Source organism: Pseudonaja textilis, chromosome 5 (genome assembly GCF_049901715.1).
Source record: "Pseudonaja textilis isolate UNSWEBS1 chromosome 5, rPseTex1.2, whole genome shotgun sequence".
Classification (NCBI taxonomy): domain Eukaryota; kingdom Metazoa; phylum Chordata; class Lepidosauria; order Squamata; family Elapidae; genus Pseudonaja; species Pseudonaja textilis.
Window position 1 is genome coordinate 5025617 of NC_141994.1, and position 13359 is coordinate 5038975.

Genomic DNA, 13359 nt, shown 5'->3' on the forward strand with positions numbered 1-13359 from the left:
AGAGAAAAGGGGTAGAAGCGGTAGGAGGAAGCTTGAAAAAAGGCGAGTTGCTTACAAAGAACTTCGGCGGCTGGCAGTCGTGAGTCAGCTCGCCGGTTAGCGGTGGTTGCAAGCAGTAGCTGCCAAGACGCCGTGCGAAGGTTTTAAAAGGGTTGGCTGAAATGGTTTTAGACAACCTTGACCGGAGAGGGTGACTTCTTTGGCTGCTTTGCAGGTGAGCTTGCCTGGCTGCCAGAATTTCCTGATAAGTTTCCAGCAACTTTGCCATGCGCAGGTTTCCCTTTTAAACAGTCTGCCCAGCTGCAGCCTATGAAGGGGATCAGGCCCCTTTCCTCTCCTGTAAGCCTACCGCTTGTGTCTTCTCACAGAAATTGTGCTTAAGATAACCGGTGTGCACCTGTTGGTCCTGCTGCTGCTAATCTGGGTAGGTGCAGAATCAGGAATGTTTGGGATTGAAACCCAACTCCCTTTCCCCACTTTATGTATGTATGTATGTATGTATGTATGTATGTATTTGTTTGTTTATTTTTAAAGGAGAGGCTTCAGACTTGCAACACTTCTGAGGACATCTTAAGTTTTAGGCCAGTTTGAGAAAAACTTGGAGAATATCTTACACCTGATTTTTGCAAATAGAGCTATGAAATGCAGGTCAATGACTTGCCACCGTAAAAGTCTGCAAAGGAATTAGGATTAGTGTACTCAGTGGAATTTAAGTTCCAGCAAAAACATGTTTTTTAGTAAGTTATTGTAGCAAATCTGATGATTCAATAAAAAGCTCCCGTGAAAACTTTGGAATGCATATGATAAATGGCAAGTAACAATGTCACAGTATATTAGAATTGATTCTAATCTTCCTCAACGTCATGTGTGCCAGTTGTTATTCGATTGCAATTTTCTGCACTGGTTGAGGATGGCAGGAGTTCCGTTAATTTGTGTGTGCTCGTTTAGGAAATGATATTATATTGTATTTTCTTGTGCATAAACTCTTTCTACAATGGAAATTCCCCTTGGTCTTAATTTGGCACAATCTTTATGTTTTGAATTACCTAATTCCTCTCATAGCACATTCATTCAGTCTGTGAATAGCAGCAACTACCGGTATGATAACTGTTGAACTCTTTTTGAACAGGTTGTTTGCTAAGTAATAGAGCCTTTCAGCTTTATTTGGATAGTTCATTTCAGTTTTCCTGAAATCAGGGCCTCCAGATTCTACTTTCATAACGTTATGCACTCCAGTTACTGACTGGAAAGGTTCACAGTTCCAGTTGTAACCCATTGGAAGGTCACATTTTGAGGAAGCTGTTCTTAAAACTGTTAGAATTGTACAGTACTGTTTGGACTTAAAGGGTGAAGAGTACTGCTTGGACTTAAAGCACAAATAAATCAGTTTCTGTGATGACCTAGAGTGTGGCACAAAAATAATAAAGTCACCAAAGTACCCTGTTTCTCCAACAATACGGCCTCCCCCAATAGGAAGTCCCAGCATGTTTTATAGGCATGAAATGAAATTAAGCCCCTCCCCCCAAATTAAGGCCTATATTAAAACATGCAAAATGGGGGGAACGGTGGGGGGGACTTGCCGTTAGGAAGTACTTTTGTTGCACACCCAGATATGGTGCTGCCTGCGTTGACCCCGATACGAAGTGCCCCACTAACGCCGAGGTCAACATCCAAGCCGTCTCCACCCGCCCGAAGCTGGGGGGGGATTAAGTCACCCCCGAAAAGACGGCCTAGCCATTTTTTCAGGGCTCAAAAAAAAAAAAAAAAAAAAAAGACCCGGCCTTATTATATGAGAAACACAGTAATTAAATTCCCTTTAATGCCTCCAACTTGGCCCCCAATGTCTAGTTATCCTTGGCTGGAGATCAAACTCTTCCAAAAACAATCTACGAAGGGAAGAAATGTAGTCCGATCTCAACGTAAAAATAATTAGAAATTTAAAAAAAACCCAACACAAACCATGCTGAAGTAATTAACACAACAGGACAGGATGATAAATTGCAGACTTCCAAAAGATAATGCAACATGAACAGTTGGGAGGACGCCAAAACTCAGATAAGCCTCGACAAAGATAATACACACTTTGCTTCCAGCAACTTTGCCATGTGCAGTTTTCCCTTTTAAACAATCTGCCCAGCTGCAGCCTATGAAGGGGATCAGGCCCCTTTCCTCTCCCGTAAGCCATGTTGCTCCCTTCTCCGTTCCTCCCTGCGTGCCCTAGGATGAAGAGGGGATGCCCCTGGGTCTTCCTCTGAATGCCCAGCTGGACTGTGCCCTTCCCCCATTTCTTCCACAGCCACAGGATCCACATTCCCACTCCCTGTCAGCAGCTCAATCTTCCCCTCAGAATCAGACTCCAACAAGGGCATGACAGTTTCATTAACAAATACTGGTAATGCTGAACAGGATCCAGTGGTTCACAAATATCCAGAGGATACGAGTTAAATTACTATTTTCTGGTGTGAACATGTTAAATGTTTGGTTAATGCTTTAAGATTTATTATGAGTGCTTTCACGTTACTTTAATCACTTGTTTCTAAGCAACAACCTACAAAAGTATAATACAATAATCCAAAAATTATCCAGAGTTATCAGTATATGCAAAATAAATATAATTAAGTATAATAATGTCATAAAACTATAGTATCAATGTCATAAAATGATAAAAGTTCATCACACATGAGGTGCCTCTATTCATTCTCATCTCAGTCTCCAAATACATGTTGAAAAGGCCATTCATAAAAGCTTTCTCAGTATTATAAGACACGGGATAGAAATCTTATACCTGCTATGAAATATCCCATAACAGGAAAACACCTTGCAAGGGAACTCTTAGTCAGCATCTATGCAGGCATGCCTTGGACAGTCTGATACTGTTGGGAGGAGGCCATCTCAGATACCTAGTCTTCAAACTATGTAACACTTTAGTTGTTTATCAGAACTTTGAATTTGGCATGCAAACTTGGTGATTTTGTAACGTATTTCATTAGATACATTTGATTAGTGTCTCCATGTTACATTGACATTAAGAAATCAGAATGAAACATTCTAATTCGGCAGCCATAGAAAATATTTTCTGTGTATTTCATGGTTTGTATTGTGAATGAGTGACTCCAATGGAAAGTTTATTTTTCGTTTTTGAATAGCTAATCCTGAGAAGAATATACTGTATGGTAGTCCTTAACTTATGACTGTTTGTTCAGTGACGGTTCAAAGTTACAATGGCCTTAGAAAAAGTGATTTGTGATCTGTACTTGCACTTAATGGCTGTCACGCCAGCTCCATGGTTACCTGATCACAATTTGGGTGCCTGGCAACTGGTTCATATTTATGACTAGTGGCAATGTCCTGCAATAAGATGATCGTGAATTATGACCATTTTTGTCAATTTCTGGCCAAAATAGCCATTGGGGAAGTTGGATTTCCTTAATGACTATGTGATTTGGTTAATGACCTCTGTAAAATTGGTTCTGACTCAGTTTACGACTGCAACAGCTCCCAGCCCCAATTGTAGTTGTAAGTTGAAGACCACCTGTAGAGGGAAATAGTAAATACAGATTTTTGGGGAAAAAATAAGGCATCCATAAGTCGAGACTTCCATGAGTCCTAATACAAAACCAGTTTTTCTTTAGAGTATCTCCCTAACACCCCAGTAAAGACTATCATGGACTGGAAGAAGTTGCATGTCTTTGATTTAGGAAGCACGAGATTAGTGAAAATTGCCTTACGCAATTATGACTATGACTATGAATTGCATTCTGTCAGCAAAATATGGGATGATTGCATCCTTTGATGACATGATCAGAATGTAGTTATGCCAATTTCTATAAAGTCAATTGGAATGTTTTTTTAAGTACAGTTAACTCTCATTTTTAAGGATAAATTGGGGGAAAGAATGTCTATTATACATGAAAGTGTAGTGATTTGGAAAGCACATCATCTTAGTGGTATAAATCATTTACATGATAACATCATTGTACAACAGTGCAAATTAATTATTTGTCTCATTTTACATCATTTGGATAATGAAGTTTTTGCCAACTTATACACAGTAAATCAAGGCTTTTAAGATGAGAGGATAAACATAGTTGGCCAACCATTGCTGAAAGATCCCTGGTTGGGGAATGACATTTCTTGGTCAGTTGGCATGACTGGAATCTTGAGCTTCTAAGTCTCCCGAAGAAAGTGTAAAGGAGGACGCAGGTGAAGGAGGAGAAGCTTCTATATTGGCAGGACTATCATTGCCTCTTTACTTTGATTAACCTCTTTAAACTTCCAGTGAAGCTTGAACCAAGAACCTAAGCAATTGAGGGGCTTCTTGGGGATAACTTAATTCTCTGCTGTCCTCTTGCTGGAGAAGATTTGCCAATTAAAATTAGCCATGTGCATGTAGATATTAGGAAGACAACAGGTAGGTAACAGGTAGAAATATTAAAAGCAAGGAAAACGGACTGAGTGGTACATGAAGCCCAGAAGTGAAGAAGGAACTGTGTCTTTGCATAATGGTGTCTTTATGCAGATATCAGTGTAAATCTCAGAAGACTGTGATCCATTGCATGTGAAGTTCATTTATTTCTTTTACTAAATTTGTACGCTGCCCACTCACTGTCAAACAATTCTGGGTGTCTTACCATATCATGAAAGCAATGCAGACAATTAAAATAGAAACATTAAACATCAAGCTTTAAAATTGAAAGACTGGAACAGTAAATTAAATAAAGGATCAATGCATAAAAAGGATGGAAGTGGGATTTTATCTAATTTACTACCGGAGCTACTTCCAGAAACCAGTTTGCAGAACCAAGTTTTTAAACCCTTATGAAAGTCTTAGACGCAGCAACATTCTTGAAAAAAATATGGTTGATGGTTATAGTCCAGCAAATCAGTAGACAACATCCTCTAAGAATTGGGATTTGGAAAAGGAGGCAATGAACAACCTTAATGCCATCTGATAAATGGTAACTATAAGTGGCCACATCTATTCAAGCAGCCTTTTTGAGGGTGTCACATGACTACTCCAGAAGTTTCCACCTGATCCAAACATGGATCCTCCGGTACAGAGCTTAGTGTTCCAATGAGGCAGCACGCAACTAATAGTAATTTGTGGCACCAGGAAGGGAAGGGATGAACTTGAGATGATTGCAACCAAGGTTTCTAACGGTTCAATGAGCATGGATAGGGGTATAGGGGTTTCTGAGACTTGTAGTTCATGAAAAAGTGGAATGTCATAGATTTCCCACCTCTATTTATATAGTCTTATTAATAAAAGGTTGACTAGTGTAATAAATTCTATATATAATTGGTTCTGCATAGTGTTAAGAAGTGTAGTTTTTGTAGAATATGCTATTATTCATTGTTATAGCTGGGAAACATTCCAATAACTTTATTACATTGAACTGCAAGTATCTTACAGAACTCTTACTGGTTTTTGAGATCAAATCCATGCTGCTGCTTTTCTTGTGCATTATTTCTAATAAGTAGAATAAGCTTATCTATTTATAATTAGTAATGGAGGCTCTGCTTTGTATCCAACATAATGAAAAAGTGTTAGTGATTTCAGAATATATATTTTTTAATCAAGTAATTCATAGGATGTTCACTAAGTGCCACAGTAACTTATACCTTCATTACCATGTGACTGGACTATTGCATTGTGCTCCACATGGGGTTGCCCTTGAAGACCGCCCAAAAACTTCAATTAATCCAGGATGCAACTGACCATTTATTAGCTGATACCATCATGAATCAATGCCCCAAGACCTGCATTGACTTCTAATTAGCTTAAAACATAATTCAAGTTATTGTTCATTCATATAATGTCCTACATGACTTATTGGTATTTTCGGTACCACTCTTTCTAACCAGAAATACCCTGCCCTATTAGCTTTTATTGGGAAAAACAGCCAGTAGGCCATAATTTTAACGAAGTTCACAAGGCAGACTCATGGATGCTATTTCTCTGTATTAGCATCAATATTAGTACTTTGAAACACTCCTTTGTTTGGACTGAGATTGGCCTCTTCAGTTTGGCCTTACAGAAAAGATTTAAAATGAACTGTTCCGGAAACCCTACAGAGATATATAATTATGTAATTTTACTGTTTTATTCTGGATATTTCCTGTGTTTTATTACTGTAATTGCCAGAAGTCTTTGACTTGATGTGAATAATAAATAAATAAACTTCTCTCATACATGATTTTGTGTATTCCTACCAAAATTTGCTGATAGACACCTTTCAATTCTCCCATATGCTGATGAAAAGGTTAGTCTGTCATCTGTGGCAGAGATGTGAAGACCTGTTAGATTTTTTGTCCATTGTTGTGAAGGAAGAAAAAAAGATAAATTATCAAAAAACAAAAAAAAATGGCCTTTAATACAAGGCCTAACATTCATACTTGGTATATCAATGCTTTAATTACCTGAGAATTATCTGTCACTCTTGGAGATTCAGGCACCCATATTGGCCCAATATTGCAGGTTGCCCAGAGGAGTGCCACAGTTAGGCTGTGTTTTTATTTCTCTAAAGGTTCCCATTATATTTCAGGTTCATTAAAGTATTTTGAGGCCAAAGCTATGGCACAACTATTATATGAGACTAAAGTGGGGCCTTACGACACCTGAGAGGGTGCAACTCAAGTTCTTAAGATCAATCTTGCAAGTCTCTAGATGTATATCTCATATAGCTTTAGAACTAGAACCTGTTGGGTCATCCTTTCAAAAATATTCCATTACCTAAATAGAGGCACGGGGAGGCAAAAAACCCAGTTATTTTCAACTTGGTGCCAGCTTCCCCATTGACTTTGCCTGTAGGAAGCTAGCAGGAAGCGTCAGAAACCACAATCACATGATTGTCTCTAATTGTAGCAATAGTGCAGCAATCATATTTTGTAAATATAACTGGGTTATATTTCAATTGCACAGGAGCAATGGGTCCCAGATTTTTTTTTTTGCATTCTTTAGGTTAGAGGATTTGAGATACCTTGATTCAAAAAAAAAAATTCATTATGCTACACCATTTGGGCTAATTGAAAGTTACAAACAGGAGTTTTAGTAGTGTATAAATTAGGAACTTCAAGAATAGAAATCAGAATCTTCATTGCCATTTTTAATTACTGGCTAAAAATTAACAGATCTAACATCCTCATTAACAGTGATAACTTCCAACCTACAGTACTTCCAAATATCCATTAGAGAAAACTTGGCAGCCTACGGTTTATCTAATGAAGCAGTACAAAGGATGTGGTGTGCAGCTAAGCAAAACAATCATTGAAGGAGAGGATCCTTAATATAGGATGGCATATGACATTAATTTAGCACCAAGACTATTTAAGTTTTGAAGATGCTTTTACCACCAAACCATCTGATGAGTATGAATGTGAGTGTAGGTATACATGTACATATATTGATAAAAAACATAATAGAGTTTGTTTGTTTATCTCTGTCTGTGTATTATGTTTTGACACTTGATGCTGGACAAAAATGCTGCCTTAGGAGCCTGAATATCCTGCAGTTTTGTGAGATAAGATACATAGTTTTCTTCTTGCTTTTTTTCTGTTTTAATCTACACTTCGGGAACCAGTTTGGTATACCTAAACTAAGAGGGAAAAACAGCAATATTGCTGAACATGTATACTATGTCTACAAACAAAGGATTTTCATTGTGTTTGTATCTTGTAAAGTGCATTTTTACATGCATATTATTTTAGAAGTATTGATAATTGATACACATGATTTTACAATAAGCTTTTTGAACAATAAGCTTTTTGATCTACAGAGGGCCACAAATGCGTATGTGGCTGCTCAAACGGTCAGAAACAGACTCCATGAGGGTGGTATGAGGGCCCAACGTCCACAGGTGGGGGTTGTGCTTTCAGCCCAACACCGTGCAGGACGTTTGGCATTTGCCAGAGAACAACAATATTGGCAAATTCACCACTGGTGCCCTGTGCTCTTCACAGATGAAAGCAGGTTCACACTGAGCACATGTGACAGACGTGACAGGATCTGGAGATGCTGTGGAGAACATTCTGCTGCCTGCAACATCCTCCAGCATGACCGGTTTGGCAGTGGGTCAGTAATGGTGTGGGGTGGCATTTCTTTAGGGGGCCACACAGCCCTCCATGTGCTCGCCAGAAGTAGCCTGACTGCCATTAGGTACCGAGATGAGATCCTCCGACTCCTTGTGAGACCATATGCTGGTGCGGTTGGCCCTGGGTTCCTCCTAATGCACGACAATGCTAGACCTCATGTGGCTGGAGTGTGTCAGCAGTTCCTGCAAGATGAAGGCATTGATGCTATGGACTGGCCCGCCCGTTCCCCAGACCTGAATGCAAATGAGCTCATCTGGGACATCATGTCTCGCTCCATCCACCAATGCCATGTTGTACCACAGACTGGCAGGAGTTGGGGGATGCTTTAGTCCAGGTGTGGGAGGAGATCCCTCAGGAGACCATCTGCCACCTCATCAGGAGCATGCCCAGGTGTTGTAGGGAGGTCATACAGGCATGTGGAGGCCACACACACTACTGAGCCTCATTTTGACTTGTTTTAAGGACATGACATCAAAGTTGGATCAGCCTGTACTGTTTTTTTCCACTTTAATTTTGAGTGTAACTCCAAATCCAGACCTCCATGGGTTGCTAAATTTGATTTCCATTGATAGTTTTTGTGTGATTTTGTTGTCAGCACATTCAATTATGTAATGAACAAAGTATTTCATAAGAATATTTCATTCATTCAGATCTAGGATGTCTTATTTTTGTGTTCCCTTTATTTTTTTGAACTTGCTTAGATTAGCAGTGTCTTGCTTAGATTAGCAGTGAAGAAAAACCAGGTCCACAAACCTTAGTACTTAAAATTTGATTGTAATTCCTTGGAATGTTAAGTATTTCCAGCTATTTTGACTTTGGTTATGAAAGTTTTGTGGAATGCTTTATATTCTTTTTGTGTAGGTCATAAAAATGCATCCCTATCTCTTTTTTCCCTCTTCTTCTGTGTGCTTCATTCCAGTTTCTTTGGACAACCATAATCCTATGTCATTTTATTTTAATAACATTAGACATGCTAGAATCTCATGCATGAGATTCTGTACTATTTCAGAAGAGCCTCATGGAAGCCTTCAAGGAAGTCTCAGGTTTTTGTATTTGGGGGATTAAATTAATATATGCATTCAGTAAATAATTTTAAAATGCTTAAGATTTAGTGTTCTTAGATTTTCTCCCTTTCCCTGGCTCAGTAGGTTCATAGACATTTCTACCCCACGGAATACAAAATGCCTTAGATTACATTGTTGAAATTTTTTATACCTTAAGAATTAAAATTAGTAACAAAGCAGAGATATTTGCTGAAATGCATTCTTTGCTGTTGAAACCCCTGAGCTATTTGCTCAGAAATGTTGAAAGTAGCAAGAGATTGTAGAATCAATCTGGCTAAATTTGCAATTGTTAGTCTTTGACTCCTGAAAATTGATTTCCTCTTCCTGTGCTTGAGTGGTTTGCTGATTAAGAGCAGTGCACTGAGCAGAATAGGTATCAGTTGTTTGCGTTTTGCCCTTGTCCAAGTTTTAGCAGGCTATGAAATATCCTGGAAATCTTATATAATCCTGTTATTCTATAATGTGCAATTGTACATGGAATGCCTATTTGTCTAAAATCTGTAGATGAGACATCTGTAGGTTCCATTGTATGAAAACAAATGCTTTCTTGCTGTATATATTTCCTGTTTTCTGTATCTGATGCTGCTGGAACTAAAGTAAGCCTTCCTTCCCAAATGTATTGACTAATCTGTTAGAAATGGTTTAATCCTAAAATGTTTAAATGAGATACTAACTGCAATATGATACAGGCAAAATAGAGGCTGATTTCAATTACATGTCTTAGTTTTGATTTGGCATTTTGTTGAATTCTCAGTTAAGTTTCAATTAATATGTGCACATTTCAATTTTTCCTTCATTTTTCCATGCACTGTTTTCTGCCTTGCCAGACAACCAGCCATTGCTTAGGTTTTCCCCTTTTCTTTGAAGTTTTAAAACTTCCATTCTTTCACTTATTGCATTCTCAGAAAAAGATGTATATTTGCCAAGCTATTACAAGAATATAATGACCATTCCATGTGTAAAGTAAGCCATCTGTGTAAGCAGTCTCACTTTAGGCAACTATCTATCATTAGTTACACATTTTAAAATATTTAAGGTTGATCCATAGAACAAGTTCCCTCATGCAATAAGTACAGTCCACTAACTCTTTCTTATGGGCAAGAATGTATAAGATCATATTCTGCTCTGGTCACCGGAAGTCAACTTCACCTGTGTTTTCCTGTTAAATACCCAAAGCAAAGTTTTCAATGTGGGTCACATCAAGTGGTGCCAACTGTTGTTTCATTTCATTGTAAGCAAACACTTTACATTCAGTTGCCTATTGTACACTATACAATAGCTCTTCCTCCACTTACTGTCTTCCATAGCCATTTCATCTTGGGTTGGTGGACTATCGAACAGTGAACCTTTTTACATTGTTGTTGAAAAAGCAGGTATAGTGGTGGCATGGAGAAAGACCAGATTTGTTAATGAATGTTTTTATATACAGGTTCACTGGAGCATTATGCATACTATATACTATACTATACTACACTACACCACACCATTTCACACTGTAACAATGAAATATAGACTTTAAAAAGAATTAGTAAAATAGACTAGAATTTTGCCACCTAATATGATGGGAAAAATGCTAAACTTTGCTGTTTTCTTTCTCTCATTTTAAAATTCAACTGGTCTTCCAGTGGATGAATTAGAGGGGAAGATACCAAATACAAGGGAGAAGCAACAAAAAAATGACAGTGTCCATGGAAAAGTAAGCAGTTGGGAGCCTGTAAGGTTCTGGGTCACCTAGCTAGAAACTAGTCAGTCCTGCATAGTCAGACATAAAACTAGTCAGTCTCATGATAATGGACGTCCTTGCCTCTGAAGATGCCAGCCACAGTTGGTGGCAAAAGTCAGGAAATCTTTGCCTAGACCATGATTACTAAATCCTGAAGCCCCAACGCTGCCCAAATAATACTGGCCGTGAACGCCTCCACCAAAATAAAATAATATTCTGATGTACGTTTGGATATTTGACCCCTGAAAAGGAGGAGAGGCTGTAATAAACACCAAGTAATGTTAGAAAGTAAATTTAAAGGAAAGAGGCAAAAACTGTAAATGTAAATTCAAGTATGGGCCAAAGCAAAATTGACATAATGGTTAAGGCAACAGATTAGAAAGCAAGGGATCATGAGTTCAAGTCCCACATTAGCCATCAGAGCCAATTGGGTGACTTTTGGCTAACCCCAAAGTCACTCTCCAAGCCCACATCGCAGGGTTATTGTGAAGAAAATAGGAGGAAGGGTATGGTAGATATGGTAAGTTTGCCACTTAGAATTATTTCTAAAAATGATAAAAGTGGGGTATAAATAAATAATGTAAATTTGCATTATGCAGACAAATGTAAGAGTTCAGAATGAATAGTTTCATATATCCTTAGCTAAAACCCTAGTACAAATATAGAACTTCCTCTTTACACAGGTGCATACTTTGCAAGTAAATAAAAACAATTCAAAATTTGATATGACAATACATATAATTCAAAATCTCATTTGGGAATGATTCAAAAGAGTGAAATTAGTAACAATATATTTGTTTTGATATCAGGTGAAACCATAGATCTAAGTATAAAACATACAACTGAAAGTGAAGCTTCATTCTCTGAGCTTGTGGGTTGGTTTCCAAACGTTTTGTTACCAGGTTAGGTTAACATCTTCAGCGGAGTTTAGGGGATGTTAGTGTTGATGTTCTTCTGTTTATGGGGGCTTCATGTGGTCAGTAGTTCTTGTGATGATGATGTCACATCAGGTGAGGGTCTTGTGGTGGGTCAGGTGTGGGTGTGTCAAGTGTGGGTCTTGAGATGGGTCATGTGTGAATCACCAGGGAGAATTTTGCGTTGGGTCTTGTGATGGGGAGATTACATCAGGTGAGGGTCATTGGCAGGTGAAATACTGGTTGGGGGAGAGTTTAGGGTCGATGCTGTCTCTGGTTGCTTGTGCAGGTGGTAGTGTGATCAATGATTTTTGTGTTGCTAGTGCTGTTTGGTGTCTCCAACCTCTAGGAATAGCAATAGCAATAGCCATCAAATCCACAGCTACACTCCACCAGAAATCATTCAGAACCAAAGACAAGATACAGAAGGACAAAGGAAACAATGCAATTTACAAAATCAATTGTAACAATTACAACCAATTATATATGGGACAAACTAATTAAATTAAAAACAGGATCCATGAATACCAGGTGGCAGTCAAACACCATGATCTCAAATCTTTAATCTCTACCCATAACCCTAACAAATAGCACTAGTTCAAAAATCATTGGCCACACTATCATCCACCATACTTGTGAGGTCATCGGAGCCCAGCAATCCACGAGCAATTCCATCAAAAGACACATTGTCCTACAACCAGCCTACAATTCAGAATTCAAATCAACTGCACAGCCAACCAGAGACAGGTACTGATCCTCAACCAACTCACACAAGCCCACCCCCAATCAGCACGTCACCTCCTAACGCCCTTACCTGATGTAACCTCAAGACTCACTGGTCACTCATACTGACCCATCACAAGACCCTCGCCTGACATGACCTACTGACCACATGAAGCCCTTATAAACTGAAGAACACTGACATCCCCTAAACTCCACTGGAGATGTTACCTAGCTTGGTAATGAAACATTGGGAAACCAGCCCATAACCAACTCTCATTCTATACCCGAGCTACAGATATTTGCCTCTACTGCAAGTGTGTGTGTGTGTGTAGATGAGAATATGTGTATATATGTGTTCAGACTTTGGCTGCTGAGCAAAATATACGTGTGCCACAGAGACAGTTTTACTCTTGGAGAGGTCCTGGACTAGCTTCTGTAGTTTTCTTGGCAAAATTGTAAGAAGTGGTTTGTTACGGCCTTCTACCTAGGGCTGAGAAAGAGTGATTAGACCTAGGTCTTCATTCCTAAGGCAAGACTAGAATATGGTATCCCAATTTCTAGTTTGGTTTCAGGCTTTAATACTACAAGTGGTACTCTATGTACGACCATGATTGAGCCCAGAATCATGGTCATAAATCATGCTGGCCATTAAGTGGATCATCATGTGACTTACCTGATTTTACAACCTTTTCTGCTGCAATCATTAAATGAACGCAGCAGTCATAAAGTGAACACATGATCCCATTATCTGCAATAGGGTTTTTTTTTGCCGAAAATCATAAAATACCAATTTATGGCCAAAAAAATCCCCATTACAGATCAGGGTCACATGACCAGGGGACAG

The 13359-nt window shown here is 38.7% G+C and overlaps 1 protein-coding gene across 6 annotated transcripts in view; it reads left to right on the forward strand.

Annotated features, from left to right (window-relative positions):
* MET (MET proto-oncogene, receptor tyrosine kinase) overlaps window positions 1-13359 on the forward strand; it is a 118686-nt gene that overhangs the window by 2298 nt on the left and 103029 nt on the right. Inside the window, exon 1 of one of the 6 annotated variants that reach the window (XM_087934038.1) lies at window positions 104-214. The exons of the other annotated variants lie outside the window; for them this stretch is intronic. The gene's annotated coding sequence lies outside the window, so the exon portion shown is untranslated. Of the gene's footprint in view, window positions 1-103; window positions 215-13359 lie in introns of those variants that run through there. 6 annotated transcript variants of the gene reach the window in all.